This window comes from Myotis daubentonii, chromosome 2 (genome assembly GCF_963259705.1).
Source record: "Myotis daubentonii chromosome 2, mMyoDau2.1, whole genome shotgun sequence".
Taxonomy (NCBI): domain Eukaryota; kingdom Metazoa; phylum Chordata; class Mammalia; order Chiroptera; family Vespertilionidae; genus Myotis; species Myotis daubentonii.
The window spans coordinates 10,866,897-10,882,408 of NC_081841.1; the positions used below are offsets into that span (position 1 = coordinate 10,866,897).

A 15,512-nucleotide genomic window follows, 5' to 3' on the forward strand; every position below is an offset into this window, starting at 1 on the left:
CTTCCCGGGGGCTCCTAGACGCCCTCCGGATGGAGAATTACTCCCTCACCCGGCTGCCCGAGGCAGGGGAAACTGAGGCTAGAAGCGACTTCCCCTGCGTGGAGAGGGGAGGAGCCCGGGTGCGGAGAGGCGGGGCTATCGGGGGGCGGGGCCTGGATGCCAGGGCCAATGGGGCTACGCGGCGCGGGGGGGCCGGGCCGCCGCGGGGAGACGCTCCCGCGCCGAGGGGTGCGGAGGCTGAGCGCCGGCACCTGGAGAGGACCCGCAGGCGGGCGCGGCGGCCAGGACACCCGCGGGCTCCGCGCTCCAGGCAGCTCCCCGGGTAAGCAGAGCGCTGCAGCGAAGTAGACTTTGGAGGGTGTCTGGCAGCGAGGAGTCCCCCACCCCCCAACCCCACCCCCCAGCCGGGACTACTGGCGGCGTCTGCGCGCGCTCCGGCTCTGAGCCCGCGGGATGCGGACGCGCGGCTGGGCCCGGAGCTAGGCGAGAGCCGCCGCGCCACGCTTCCTCCCCGGCTGCTGCTGCCCGGCCCGGCCCGGCCCGGCCCTAGGATCGACGGGTCCATGTGCGGGGAATGCAGAGCCAGAGCGGCTCTGCGTAGCGGCTCCTCGCATGATCTGCACCCCGCGCCAGGGCCCGGGGAAGAGCTTGCGGGGAGTCGGGGACTGCAGCGACCGGTCCCTCTGCTCCGCGTAGGTCTTTAGAACCTTCTGGCCTGTTGCCCTGGGGTTCGGGGTCAGATTTGCCATGCTATTTCCTGTTCCTAGTCATCCTGGGGCGCAGGAAAATTCTCTCAAAGCGCTTGCTTCCCTGCCAAGCGCCCCGTGTATTTATTCAGCATTTATTTGGCTCCTATTGTGGGCCAGACACTGTGCTAAGTAAGCCTTCGCGGCGCACAGAAGGGCCTTGGAGGAGCTCGTGGGGCCAAGAAGGACGAGAGGAGGAGCAGGTATAAGCGCACTGGAATACCGGGAACTGAGGTGTAGAGGAGGAGCGTGAGCTAGCCAGGAAGGCTTCACGCAGGAGGTGACTATTGCGTGGGCACTAGAGGAGCCGGAGGATTTTCCTGGCTGAAAGCTGTGTGTGTTGGGAGTGGATGGGATGGCAGGGAGTCCAGATAGATTTTCTTGTGCAAAGATAAAGAAAGTGGAAAGCTCAGTGCCCAGATAATCCTGCGTCAGACAACCAAGTAAGATGGGGGCCTATTTGGGATAGGAAATTAGCTGTCAACACCACAGGGGGCAAAAGCATGCACGGACCTTAAAAAGTGGCCTTAGACTATGTAGAATTTTGTTCTGGAATGAGGGAGGGCAGTGGGAAAATTGTGCAGTGACCCAGTCCCTGTGGCAGTTCTGGAAAATCGATGGAGACTGGAGCAGGAGAAAGCTGGTTGGTTGCAGCTACTCTTGGGGATGTGGCTGCAAATACTCTGACCTCTTAAGGAAGCCCCATGTGCCCAGGAGCCCCCCTCCCTGCCTTCTAGCCATGGATTCAATAGGGCGGGGAGATGGGGTCCATGTGATGCCTGCTTCTGCCGGTCATTTTCATGTTGTTTCTGGAAGCTGTGACCTCGCCTCTGTCATCAGGGGTGGCCCCTGGAGGAGCGTGAAGGGCACCCCTGCTTCCGTTTTCCTACCTGCTGGCGTTCCCTTCTCCCTGACCCCTCTCGCTGTCTCACAGAGACGCAGCCTCGGCTACTAGAGGCTGTAGTAACGAGCAAGGTCTGCTGGGGAGTCAGACAGACCAGAAAGTCGCTTTAGCTGGGTGCCCGGGGGACATGATCAACCTTTCTGAACCTCAGATTTCTGATTTCAAAGGAAAGCATCATACCCACCTGCCATAGGTCCAGTTCTCTGAAGAAAAAAAAAAAAGAATAAGAGACTGAGATTCGTGTGTTCGTGTGTAGGGGATTCTTGGGGAGTGGTCTTACTCTGGGGTGGGGGAGGGGGGAGTTGATCTGTGACAGAATCCATTGAGCCCTGGGGCATGGGCCAGGCCTTTGCAGTCCCACGTTGACCAGCCAGTGGGTGCAGGCTATCCCCAGAGAGGGGCGTAACCTCGGGCGCCCCTTCAGCAGGACCGTGCCTGAAGGTGGACTCAGCTGTGAGCTGTGAAACAGCATTGCCTGCAGCTGGGGGAGTAAGGAGCACGTGGTCTCAGGTGGGGCTGAGAGCTCTCCCAGGCAGGCCGTTGGAAGGATGGGCTGGGAAGTAAATGAGATAAGTGACGAAGTGCTTTGCACTGTATCCGGTGCAGAGCAGGCATTTTTTAAAGTGTTCATTTTTCTTACCTTTTAACTTCGCGACTGCGTCTGAAAATGGATTTTGGCGTTTAGTTGACTACATCAGCTTCTGTAAAGAGAACCGTTAGTCATACTGGCCACAGTGACTGCTGCTGCCTGTTACTGCTGCCTGTTATGTCTGTGCATTCTCTCCAGCGATCCAGTAATCCTCCACGTTAGGTCCTTTTATTCTCATTTTACCGGCAACCCCGTTTTCCAAAACCCCAAAGAGGAACAGTCCTTTGGCAATAAATCAGTATCATTAGCAACAAATATCAAAACGATATGATTTATTATGCTTCTTGAAGTGACTTCGTTGGTGGATTTACTAACTCATTCATTTTTATCCGATTATCCATTGAATCCATGAGTATTCAGTGCCTCCTGCATGGTGGGTGCTATCCTAGGTGCTGGAAATACTATGAGGGGAGACGGACATGAAATGCTTTGCTTCTTCAAAAGCAAACCATGAAGGATGCAACATTGCATTGCACAGCCAGGATGAGATAGAGAGTAATAGGACCTCTTCCCAGCTGAGTCCCTCTCACCCCCCAGTTTCAATCTAACCTCCTCAGAAAGGCCTTTTGGACCATCCTGTGTAAAGCAGGTCCCTCCCTTTTACTCTCCCTTTATGGCACTTGTCCATCCCTTTGGTGGTCCTCCCCACTAGTCCGAAGGCTCCAGGAGTTCAGACATTGCTTTATCCCAAGAGCCCAGCACAATGCTTAGCACAGGTTTATTGAATGATTGAAATGGATGAAGGGTGAGTCTGCTTAACAGAGTGGCTGGGGAAGGTCAGTCTGAGGAGTGATATTTACAGAGATCGGAGGGACGAGATTGATGCAGCAATGCAAGACCAAGAGGCAGAGAGAACAGCTTGTTCAAGGACCACGAGGTGGAGGGCTGGAGCTCAGCGTGACTGGGGAGCAGCCTGAGAGCAGTTTGGAGAAGTAGATGGGGCCTTGGAAGGCCGTGCTGAGCTTGGATTTTCCTCAAACTGCAGTGGAAAACCTTTGGAGTATTTTAAGTCTAGTAACGACTGGGTGTTACAGTATTTGTTTGTTGTCTGTCGAGCTTCTGGGAGACAAGCTCCATGGAGGAGAAGTGAATGGATGAACTGGTTTACACAGTTACCAGGCGAAGAGTGGAGTAGAGAGAAGAATGGGATCTTGTCACAGATTTGCAGTTAGGAGAGAGATGCTGGTGTCCTGGCTGCACCATAGCAGTGGTATTGGACAAAAGTAGGATTGGAGCTATAGTTTGGATGTCAAATGTATAGGACTTGGTACATTAGACTTGAGGTACAGAGTAAAGGGAAGGATCAAGGATTGTCTTTTGGTTTAACATTGGGTGTCCATCAACAAATGAATGGATTAAACAGAATGTGGTACAAACTCACAATGGAATATTAGCCATAAAAGGAATGAAGTGCTGATACATGCTACATCTGAACCTCGAAAACATTCTAAATCAGTGGTTCTCAACCTGGGGGTCACGACCCCTTTGGGGGTCGAACGACCCTTTCACAGGGGTCGCCTAAGACCATCGGAAAACACATATATGATTACATATTGTTTTTGTGATTAATCACTATGCTTTAATTATGTTCAATTTGTAACAATGAAAATACATCCTGCATATCAGATATTTACATTATGATTCATAACAGTAGCAACATGACAGTTATGAAGTAGCAACGAAAATAATTTTATGGTTGGGGGTCACCACAACATGAGGAACTGTATTAAAAGGGTCATGGCATTAGGAAGGTTGAGAACCACTGTTCTAAATGAAAGAAGCCAGTCACAAAAGGTCACATAGTGTATGATTCCCTTTATATGAAACTAGAGGCCCAGTGCACGAAATTTGTGCACAAGTAGGGTCCCTAGGCCTGGCCAGTGATCACGGCCAATTGGGGCCTTCCAGCTGCCAGCCGGGGCCTTCCTTCATTCCGTGCCACCCCCTGGTGGTCAGCGCACATCATAGTGAGCAGTTCAACTCCCAGTTGGTCGAACTCCTGTGGGGATAGTTTGCATATTAGCCTTTTATTATATAGGACTAGAGGCCATTTAAACAGATTTGTGCACCGGTGGGGTCCCTCAGCCTGGCCTGTGCCCTCTTGCAATCTTGGACCCCTTGGGGGATGTCAGAGAGCCGGTTTCAGCATGATAACCCCAGGCTCAATCCAGACAGGAGGGAGCCCCACCCTGTGCATTGAGCGTCTGTCCCCTGGTGGTCAGTGACCAGTCAACCGGTCATTTGGTCGTTCGGTCGCTTAGACTTTTATATGTATATACTAGAGGCCCGATGCACGAAATTTGTGCCAGGTGCTCGGTCCTCGCAGCCACGGTGGCTTGCCTTGTCCCCCACAGCCCCAGCTTCATCCAGAAGGTCGTCCAGAAGGACGTCTGGAAGGTCGTTTGGATGTTTGGTCTAATTAGCATATTACACTTTTATTATTATAGATAGAATATCTAGAATAGGTAAATCCGTAGAGACAGAAAATGGATTGGTGTTTCATGGTTTGCCATGGGCTTGGGAGAAAGGATAAAGGGTGCATAACTGCTTAAAGGGTAAGTGGGTTCCCCTTACCCTTGTTGGGGTGATGAAAATGTTTAGAATCAGATAGATGTGGTGTTGCACACATTATGAATGTATTAACTTTAAAATGGTTACTTTTATGTTATATGAATGTCACCTCACTTATTTTTTTTTTAAAAAAAGATTGGGTGGAAGGGAGCACCAGTCAGAGTGGAGGAGACTGGGTTAGGAGAAAGTTGGAGTTAGGGGAGAAAATTCAAATGCTTTCTTGGAGATGCTCAAGATCTGGACATGGAACCCGAGGTGGGCGGAGTCTGGGCTGGAGGGACACATGCGGGAGTTGTCAGCAGTCAGAAGCCAGCCAACAAGATGCATGAGACCGAGGGGGAGAGAATGTAGAGGAGCACATTCCAGCCTGGCTCATTCTTCCATTTAAACACACGAGAAAGATGCTATGGTCCTCATTTTCAGTTGACCCCAAAGTGAACTTGCCCAAGGTCAGTCATGTATTCATATGGGGTCCCTGGCTTCAGGCCTTTACCTTTCCCATCTCAGCATGATGCCTTTTCGAACTTAAGTAAAGACCTTCCCTCCCTCCCTCCCCCTTCTTCTTCCCTCTTCCTTCCACTGTCCACTGTCCCCTCTTCCTTCCTCCTACCTTCCTTCCCTCCCTCCCCCCTCTCCCTCCCCACCTGCCTCCTGTAGTCCTGGTTGAGTCCTCACATGTGGCAGGCACTGTTCTGGGCAGATGCTGGTGGACAAAGTGGAAATGGCTCTCTACCCTTGTGGGGTGTACCAGGTAAACAAGCAGCTGCAGCCAACAGATACAGGGACCGTCGGAGCCTGGAACAGGGGCATCTGTCCTGGGTTTGGGGGTGAGTGGATGCTTCCTAGAGAAAGTGACAGCTAAGTTGAGATTTGCAGCAGAAGGATTGAGTCTGAGAAAGAGAATGATTCTCCGGAGGGTTCGTGATCCCTGACTCCCTCCTGTGGGAATTCATTCTCTTCACCCCCCAGTTCTTCACAGGTCACTGGCGTTTACAATTCGAGAGGGTCTATACTTCCTGTAACCCTGGAGGCAATAGGTAGAACAAATGGCTGGGTTTGATTTCAAGTGGGAGCTTCCAATGGGGTAGCCAGGTCGGGTGCAGACAGCCCGGCTTCCAGAACCATGAACAAGGGACTTTTATTCTCTCTGAACCTTACTTTTCATCCCTGTGTAACGAAGCCAAGAACGTCTGCTGCTCAGTGTAGGAAATAAATGAGATGATACTGTAAAGTACTGGGCTGGAGGTCCTCATATATGCTCAGAAAAACGTTATCTCATTTACCTGTTGGAGAGGAAGAGTTTCATAGACCAGTGGTCCCCCACACTCTGCACACGATTTAAAATACAGGTGTCCTGCTCCCCCTGAAGAATCTGCGTGATCTGTATGTTTAGAAAGCACCCCCAGACAATCCTGATAAAAGCAAGGTCCAGGAACCTTGGCTTAGAGTCCCTGCTATGGCGAATGGGAAAGGGTTAAGCACCTAGAAGCAGACTGGTGTTCTAGGAATTATGAGCCAATGGCGGTGCTGGCTGATGATGTAATGTCTCTGGCTGGCACTCCATTGGTTAAGCGTATTGTTTCTCTGGCTTCAGCTGCCTGAGGAGCAGAGCTGGAGTGCACGGGTTAATAATTCTGTGGCCGCAGATAGAGCTATTTTTCCCCATTCCTCGCCTGCTAGGTGTGAGTGTATGTAACAGGGCAGCAGATTTGTTGCCTCGCTCCTTCCAGTACACAGCTGCACTTCCCTCCCCGCCTCCCCCCAAGCAGAGCACGTGTCTCCATAGTACTACGGAGGAGGACCGGGAGGGGGAGGAGGGGGTGCAGGAGGAGGATCGCTCAGGGAAGAGAGAGCCCTTGCAAAGTTGGGCACTGCAGTCTCCCCTTGCCACTGGGGACAGGCAGGGCCCAGCTGCTCTGGCCTTACAGGGGTCCTCCTGGATGAGTTGCTAATCTGTCACCTGCTTCTGAGCGCTGTTTAACCTGGCGGGACCCTCAGACCTGGAGGTGAGCTCAGGGTTTGGGAAGAGGGAGGGGGCCTGGCAGAGGGGAGCCTGGGGGCAGTTGGAAGGAAATAGCTCCAGAAGGAAGGTCAGGCGCTGGCTGTATGCCCTGGCTGCCCAGGCATGCGGTAGGAGCTTGGGCACCACGGTCTCCCTCTCTGGGTCTGTTTGCTCCACGGCACCAGGTGAGGCTTGGGCTAGGGCTCTCGGAGGTCTGGGAGATGCCTGCTGGGAGTGTGCTGCCAGGAGCTATGAGCAGGCATGCTCTTGTCCTCTCTGTCAAATGCTCCCTGACAGGCGGGCTTTGCTGGAATCGGAGGGAGTGCCTCCCAGGCCCCTCCTTACATTGTCTGGGCTCCCCCTTCAGTGCTCCCGCGCCCGCCCGTGGTAGACTGTGGCCTGAGCTTCCTGCAGAAACACCTGAGTGGTCTCAGGGGCGTTGATCATGTCTTTGCAGGGGCCTTCCGGTCCCTGACCCTGGCATAATCGTGTGCCTTCATGAATGTGAGCACCTTCCTAGTTGTCTCCCGCTGGAGCTGTTAGGGTGTGGAAGAGGAGTTCCTTTGGCATGATGGACAGCGCAGGTGTGACGGTTTGGTTGGTTGTGTTTGACGGGTGGGGGACCAGTTGCTCCGGGCTGAGACTTCTCAGCTCCCCCAGAGAGGATCCTGGTGCAAGCATGTCTGCCTCAGGGTGTAAACTGCAGGAGCAGCCGTGGCCGGTTTGGCTCAGTGGATAGAGCGCCAGCCTGCGGACTGAAAGGTCCCAGGTTCGATTCCGGTCAAGGGCATGTACCTTGGATGCAGGCACATCCCCAGTGGGAAGTGTGCAGGAGGCGGCTGATCGATGTTTCTAACTCTCTATCCCTCTCCCTTCCTCTCTGCAAAAAATCAATAAAATATATTTTAAAAACAACCCTGCAGGAGCAGAGTGGGGAGGGGCACAGGGAGCTGAGGAACTGGGGGAGGCTGCTTGCTAGCAAGAACCTCTGGCCTTTATTTCACGGGTAACTCATAGACAAAGATGATGCTACTTCTCTCTTGCAGCCCTCCAAAAAACAAAGTTCTGTTTCATTGTATTTTTCAGAATTTGGTTGTAAGTGGGGAGTTTCCTCAGGGACAGGTTCTCTCTGTGTCTCGTATGACCGTTGGGGTCTGCCACCCCGTGTTCTGGGTCGGGCTTTGCTGCTGAAGAGCTTGCGGGTCCTGCGGCAAGTCACGGAGCCTCTCCAAGCCTCCTTTGTCAATCACAGAGGGAGGAGGGAGTGGGACTGGCTGGCGTTTAGAGCCCCTGTAGCTCTGTCTGCCTTGTGCTTTGGGCTGCAAGAAGCCTCTGGAAACTGAGTCTGTTGATTAAGTGGGTTGGGTGGGTAAAGAATAAGGGGACAAGCAGCATGTCCTGTGGGTGCTGGGCACTTGTACACATTTTAGTGGACTTCTCCCTCCCAGTAGCCCTGGGATTAGGTGGGATTAGCCTGATCTACAGATGTGCATAACAAGGCTGGCGGAGATTCAGTGACTTGCCCGAGATCATCACTTGGTAAATGTGGAGACCGGTATCTGAACCGGTGCAGGAGCAGGTGCTGGGCTGGCGGTTCCTGGCAGGGTAATGGAAGGGCTGGAGCTGGATTCTCATGCCCCTTTGCTTCCTTTGTGCTCTTCTTTCTGCTGGAAATCACGCACTGATCGGAGGGTTGACGAGTTCAGCCAGATTATTGTGGATTATCCAGTTTCCTGTCTGAGACAAAAGAGGATTAGGGAACCCTGGGTCCGAAAGGGACCTTCCAGACCCCTCAGTGTATCACTGAGAAAAGAGAGGTCCCAGAAAGTTAGGGGACCTGTTCCATGTCACTCAGGGAGCTGAGGGACCACAGGGGATGGGGACCACGACTCCTGGTCATAGGTGTTTGAAGTTGTATTGTTGTTAATGAGTTTTTTTGAAAATCCTCATCTGAGAGCTTTGAGATCATTTGATTTAGTTATTCTCACCTTCAGGCCCCTTCGAAGTGCCAAAGGATGAGAGTAAGACGCGTTGGACAGCTAGCTGCTGGACACCTGGCATTTGGCAGGCGTCTGGGACATGACAGCGGGTGGTAGGCAAGCCGCCTCTGAGACCTGAGTCTCCTTGAAGGGCCTCCGATGTAAGCTGTGTTTCATGAGGTTCAAGCTCACAGGTCAGCAGTCCTTCCCAGTGGGTGGGCTGAGGCCCACCCATCCTCCCTGCGTGTGCCTGGCACCTAACTCATCCCACTGTAAGAGCACTTGCCACAGGACATGTGGTCTCTGTTCTTTGTCTTCCCAACGAAGCTGCACGTTTCCAGGTCACAGCCAGCAAAACGTGGAACTTAACCCAACTGTGGAGCTGCCTCCTAGGGAGGTGGCTGTCACTGTCGTGGATGTGCAGAGATGTCCACCCAGAAAGAAAAAACATCCAGTCATCACCCAAAAGCACAGCGCAGCCCAGCCGGAGTGGGTCAGTGGTTGAGCATTGACCTGCGAACCAGGAGGTCCAGGTTTGATTCCCAGTCAGGGCATATGCCTGGTTTTGGTTTCAGGCTTGATCCCCAGTGGGGAACAGGCAGGAGGCAGCCAATCAATGATTCTCTCTCATCATTGATGTTTCTGTATCATTCTCCCTCTCCCATCCTCTCTGAAATCAATTAAAAATATATATATTTTTAAAAAGCACAGTGCAGGTTCTCCACCTTTTTCTTGACCCCTATAATGATAAGAAAGAGTCATCCTAATACCAGGCTTCAAATATTCAAATGATCGTCATAGGAAAGAGGAGCTATAATTCTTCTGCAGGGTGGGAGAGCAAAGCCAGTGGCAATGGGTAGAGTTGGAGGGGAGCAGATAGCAGGCCATTCGAGGAAGAGTGTGCAGGTGGTGGAGCTGTCTACCTTCTGTGCCCTGTCATCAGACGTGCAGCACTTGGGAGCCCCTAGCATCCTGTCTAGACCTGAGATTTCTTGATTATCTGTCAAGAAGGAGTACATGCCAGGAGGCCTGGGGCCTTGCCAGGTTGTGGCTTATTCCTCCTCTAGGTTCCAAAGCTGTAGTACAATGTGAAAATCATCCATAGCCAAAACACCTGTGAAAATAGTTTAATTGCCCCCAAATGGCATTATACCTGATTTTTGGGTATGCCACCCTGAACGGTGATTTTTAAAAGGGAAAGAGCAAAAGAAAGCCTTTCTGCAGTTGTCTGGGTCTTCATGCTGTTCTGTCTTTAAGGCAGCTGTCGAATTTCTGACTGGCATGGAGTGGGGGGTGGGGGATTCTGAGGTTCCTCGCTTGCTTGCAGGGTCCACCATCCTGCTTGGGTGCCTTCATCCATGTTCACAGGGTTTTTAACGGTGATGAGAATGAAAAGACAGAGTTATGTGGGAGCCCTGAGCTCGGGAACTATCGCAGAGTGGATCCTCAGGACGTGCTTGCTGGAAGGTGGGCAGCATCCTGCTGTAGCCGACGTGTCTGTGCTGGTCTTTGAAAAGTTTTAGAGAAGAGCCGGTCCCCGTGTCCAGGTTGGCATTTCCTGCTTGAGGTTGGTCCCTCTGGTCTCTCTCTCTGGCCAGTGCTCACCCTCGTGCCCCTGAATATTGCTGCTAAGATCCAAAGTGGAGAAGGAATGGGGTTGGAAGCTACACGCACCTGAGTTTAAAAGACCAGACGCTCCTTATCGCTGTGTGACCCTGGACATGCTCCATCACCTCTCTGTGCCTGGCTTTTTCATTGATGAAAATGCGATCAGTAGAACCTGCCTTGAAGGGTGGGTGGGCGCTTACCTGAGGACCGTTGGAGAGTGTCTGGAACATTTAGAGCAGGTGTTCTGTACATGCTAGCGTGTTTGCTCACCTTGGGAAAGTGTTGCAGAGACGTAGAGGTAGGTCCCCTCCCCCCATTTATTTATTTTTTTCCTGTCTTTCGTCTCACCTCAAACTTCCTTGCCCAGGTTAGGGGCACCTCTCCATAGCGTCCCACTCACCCTCAGTAACCCTCCTGTGAGGGTTACCCTAAGAATGCATTTGCTTGCAACCCTGCCCCCTTCCCAGCTCATCCACCTGCCAGGTACCTAGCCCAGCACTGGAAGAAGCAGCACTTAGAAGGGAGCGGTGGAACTGAATCCATTTTCAAAGCACCAATAGCAAATTGAATATTCTGGCCTGGGGCTGCTCTACTCAGGGACCAAGTGGGCAGGTGATCAAAGTATGGCTCTAAGCTCAGAGCCTTGGGAATGTCATCATTGACTGCTCATCCCTGGGGTTTACTCATGAATCCATTTAACAGGTATGTATGGGAGTCTTTACCCTGTGAAAGGCCGTGTCCTGGGAGCAGGGGATGTATCCATGAAGAGTCCCGAGAGGATCCCTGTCCTCGTGGATCTGTGTTCCGGTGGGGAAATGGAAAGTAACCATAAACCAGAGACGTGTGATGTCGGTCGTGAGTGTCATGAAGAAAAATGAAATAGCAAAGGCATAGGAAGATGCCATTATAGAAAAGTCAGTTAAAAAAGGTTTTTCTGAGGAGTCAATATTTCAGCAGAAGCAGGAATGAAGTTTGGGAAGGGGTTTTGGAAATATCTGTGGAAAAGAATTCCAGGCAGAGGGAACAGCGAGTGAGCCTCGGGGTAGGTAAAGAGGCATAAGAAGGAGGATTTTGAAATGTGACTAGAAAGGTACCTGAAACCAGGTCTGGTGGAGATTCCTGGGCTGTGGGGAGAAGTTTGGGTTCTGTTCTCAGTTGGAGGTTTTGAGGAAAGAGCTTACTTGCTTCGGCTTATTCTTTTAATTGATTTGATTTTTTTAAATCGCCACAGGGTAAAATTGACTTTGTCTTGGTGTTCAGGTCTATGACTTTTAACAAATGTATAGATTCATGGGACTACCAACACCACAATGAGGACACAGAATGGTTCCATCACCCAAAAACCTCTCTCTGTTGCCCCTTTATAGTCACAAAGCCCCCACTTCTAACATCTGACACCTAGTCACTTTCATCACTAGTGTGTTGTCTTTTTGAGAGTGCCATATCAATAGAATCATACTTTGGAAACTAGCTTCTTTCCTTAGCCCACTATCTCTCAGATTCATCCATGTTGTTGTGGGTATCAACATTCACATTTGTTGCTGGCTAGTTAGTATTCCATTCCATAGATGTAACGCAATGTGTCTATCCGTTCACCCCTCGAAGGACACTTGAGTTGTTTCCAGCTTTTAATGATTATGAATAGAGCTGCTATAAACATTTGTGAACAGCCAGGAGTTGGATTGCTGGGACCTATGGCAAATTTACACTTAACTTTATAAGAACTGCCAAACTCAGTTCCAGTGTGGCTATGTAATTTTGTGTTCCCATCAACAGTGTGTGAAAATTCCAGTTGCTCTGCTTCCTTGTCAGCACTTGGCAGTTTCAGTATTTTTTATTTTAGCCATTCAAATAGTTCAGTGGTATCTCACCATAGTTTTAAATTTCATTTCCCTAGTGGCTAACAATGTTGAATATCTTGCACAAGTATATTGTCCAACCTTATGTAATTTTTTTGGTGAAGTATCTATTCATATCTCATACCCAATTTTTAAAATTGCTTTTGTGTGTGTGTTTTTAATTGTTGAGTTTTGAGTATTTTTATGTCTTCTGGGTATCAGTGCTTTCTTGAATATGTGATTTGTAAATATGTAATTTATTTTTTTAAGGGAACATTCTGACAGCTGTGGGAAGGGAGCTGCAGTGGTCAGGGTGGAAGCAGAGGGATCGGTGAGTGGACTAGTGCAGGAGTCCATGGGGAGAGATGATGGCAGTTTGGACTAAGGGCATTCATGTGGAAGAGGTGAGAAGTGGTCAACATCAAATCTTTTGAGAGTAGAGCTGTCTGAGCTTGGTGATGGATGGGTGTAGAATGTGAGGGAAAAGAGGAGTCAAGGATGACAAAACTGCTGAGAATCTACAATAATAATGTGTAATATGCTAATTAGACCAGATGTCCTTCCGGACGACCTTCTGGACGAATCCAGGGCTGCGAGGGAAGCCCGGGTCCTGGGTGCCAGAGGGAAGCCGGTGCCGGCAGCCGGGGGAAGGAAGGCCTACTCTTGCACGAATTTCATGCATTGGGCCTCCAGTATAAGTATAATTTAGGCATGCTCTCTGCCCTCAAGTAGCTCACAGTGAAGTGAGAGGAATTTTACTGTAAGCAGTTCACCTGGAATATGACCGGGTATGCTTGCAGAGATCATGTGGAAAGAATTGGGGGAGCGCAGTTGATGGAGAAATTATAAAGTGTAAGGTTTGCAGGGCCTGCTCTCTGGGCGGCCACTCTCACATGTTAGTGTGTATACGAATCAGCTGGTTCTTAAAAATGCAGCTGGCTCGGCTCCCATCCCCGAAGTAGGTGGTCTGTGGTTAGCGAGCACCAACATCATTCGCATTGGTGATTGTTCAACCACGAGAAACCCTTGCAGAAGCTGGGAAGACTTCACCGAAGAGGTGACCTGTGAGGGGTGTCGGTGTGTAGTGGGAATTTCGACTTGGGGGAACCTGGGGAAGGGCAGCCTGGCGGGGGCCCAGGCGTGTCAGGGGAGCAGATGGGGAGGCAGGGACGCCCTAGGAGAGCTTCCGCTTTGGTCCAGGTGAGAGATGACGCTGGTTTGGACCAGCTGTGGGCAAACTACGGCCCGTGGGCCGGATCCGGCCCGTTTGAAATGAATAAAACTAAAAAAAAAAAAGACCGTACCCTTTTATGTAATGATGTTTACTTTGAATTTATATTAGTTCACACAAACACTCCATCCATGCTTTTGTTCCAGCCCTCTGGTCCAGTTTAAGAACCCATTGTGGCCCTCGGGTCAAAAAGTTGGCCCACCCCTGGTTTGGACTCTAGTGGCGACTGTGGGGTTGGAAGAAGTAGCGGGGCTGGAGGCTGTGTTGGAGAGAAGTCGCTGCCCGAGTGTGGGAGGCTGGACAGGAGGAATGGGGTTCCCCACATTTCCTGCTTAACGCCTGAGGCGGGCGTCTGCTGAGGCGGGAGGGTGGGAAGGCGCAGCGTGGGGTGGGGGAGGTGGCGGGAAATCAGGACGTGATACGTTTAAGGTGCCTACGAGCTGTGCTTCGCTGCCCTCCAGGGTGAACTTGCTCAGTTCCTCATTAGGTGGCACCTGGGCACTAGAAGCGCCGCCGGGCGGGCTGCCTGCCGTGGAAGCTCAGGCAGGAGGCCCGGCAATGGAGGTGATAAGATCGATGGCTGCAGTGCTCACAGCCTGGTCTCAGCAGTGGTACCTCCTCACTTCTCTCTATCTCTATCTCTATCTCTATCTCTATCTCTATCTCTGTCTCTGTCTCTGTCTCTGTCTCTGTCTCTATCTCACTCTGTCTCCCTCTCTATCTATCATCTATCTATCTATCTATCTATCTATCCATCCCTCCATCCATCCATCCCTCCATCCATCCATCTATCCCTCTATCTCTGTCTCACTCTGTCTCCCTCTATGCCTCTGTCTCTTTATCTCTCTGTCCTCTCTTTGTGTCTCTGTATCTCTCCATCTCTCTTTTTCTGTGTCTTCCTGTCTCTCTGTCTCTCTCTGTCTTTCTCTGTCTCCCTGCCCTTTTCTATCTCACTCTGTCTCTCTGCTCTTGCCTCTGTGTGTGTCTGTTTTTCTGCCTCTTTCTCTCCCTCTGTTTAATCCCTGTCCACCTCTGTCTCTTTTTGTCTGTCTCCCAGGCCCTATCTCTCTGTGTCTTTTTTTTCTCTTTCTCTGTGTGTCTTCTCTCTCCTCTCTGTCTGTCTCTGTCTCTCTGTATTTCTGTCTCTCTCTACCCCTCTGTCACCTGTCAGCGCTCCGCTCGGGTGTTCCAGGTGGCTGCTGTGTCCCCTCAGTTTGGCCCTTCCTTTGCATCCTCAGGTACGTCCTAGGCCTGTGCGAGCCTCCCAAGGTCTCCTTTGTCTCTAGGGCAGTGGTTCTCAACCTTCTGGCCCTTTAAATACAGTTCCTCATGTTGTGACCCAACCATAAAATTATTTTCGTTGCTACTTTATAACTGTACTGTTGCTACTGTTATGGATCGTCATGTAAATATCTGATATGCAGGATGGTCTTAGGCGACTCCTGTGAAAGGGTCGTTCGACCACCAAAGGCGTCACGACCCACAGGTTGAGAACCGCTGCTCTAGGGGGAAGGTTGCTTAATGGCTCCATGTGTTTTCTGATCCAGGAGAAAGGAACGGCCCCGTCTGGCTCCCAGACCTTGGCAGTGCTGGCATCTCTCCTTGACCCCGGGTGCCCGGCTCTGTCTCCAACTCAATGAGTCTGAAGCCAGACACGGCCCCTCCCCCAAGCCCACAGTGGCAGGTGCACAGGGCTCTGCAGGGACACAGAGCAGCTCTCTTAGTCCCAGTTGGTTGGAGAGCAGTCAGGGAAGCCTGCGGAGGAGAAGGGGGAGCTGAGTCAGAAGGAAGAACCAGCCCTGGAATGTAGGAGAGCAACGGGAAGTCGTGCCAGGCGGACAGAGCCCAGGCTCATGGAGCCCTGAGGCATCGCAGGTGATGGGCGATCCGTAGGCCCTGCCCCATGCAGACCGGGGTGTGCATCCTAGCACCGCGGAGGGGCACGCTGCCTGTGATTAGGGCCATGCTCGCCGGAGCCAGGTTG

At 51.5% G+C, this 15,512-nt stretch overlaps 1 protein-coding gene across 1 annotated transcript in view; it reads left to right on the forward strand.

Annotated features, from left to right (window-relative positions):
* Positions 1-211: 211 nt before the first annotated feature.
* SYN3 (synapsin III) overlaps positions 212-15,512 on the forward strand; it is a 387,944-nt gene continuing 372,643 nt past the window's right edge. The window contains 1 exon segment of the mRNA XM_059681741.1: positions 212-322. The gene's annotated coding sequence lies outside the window, so the exon portion shown is untranslated.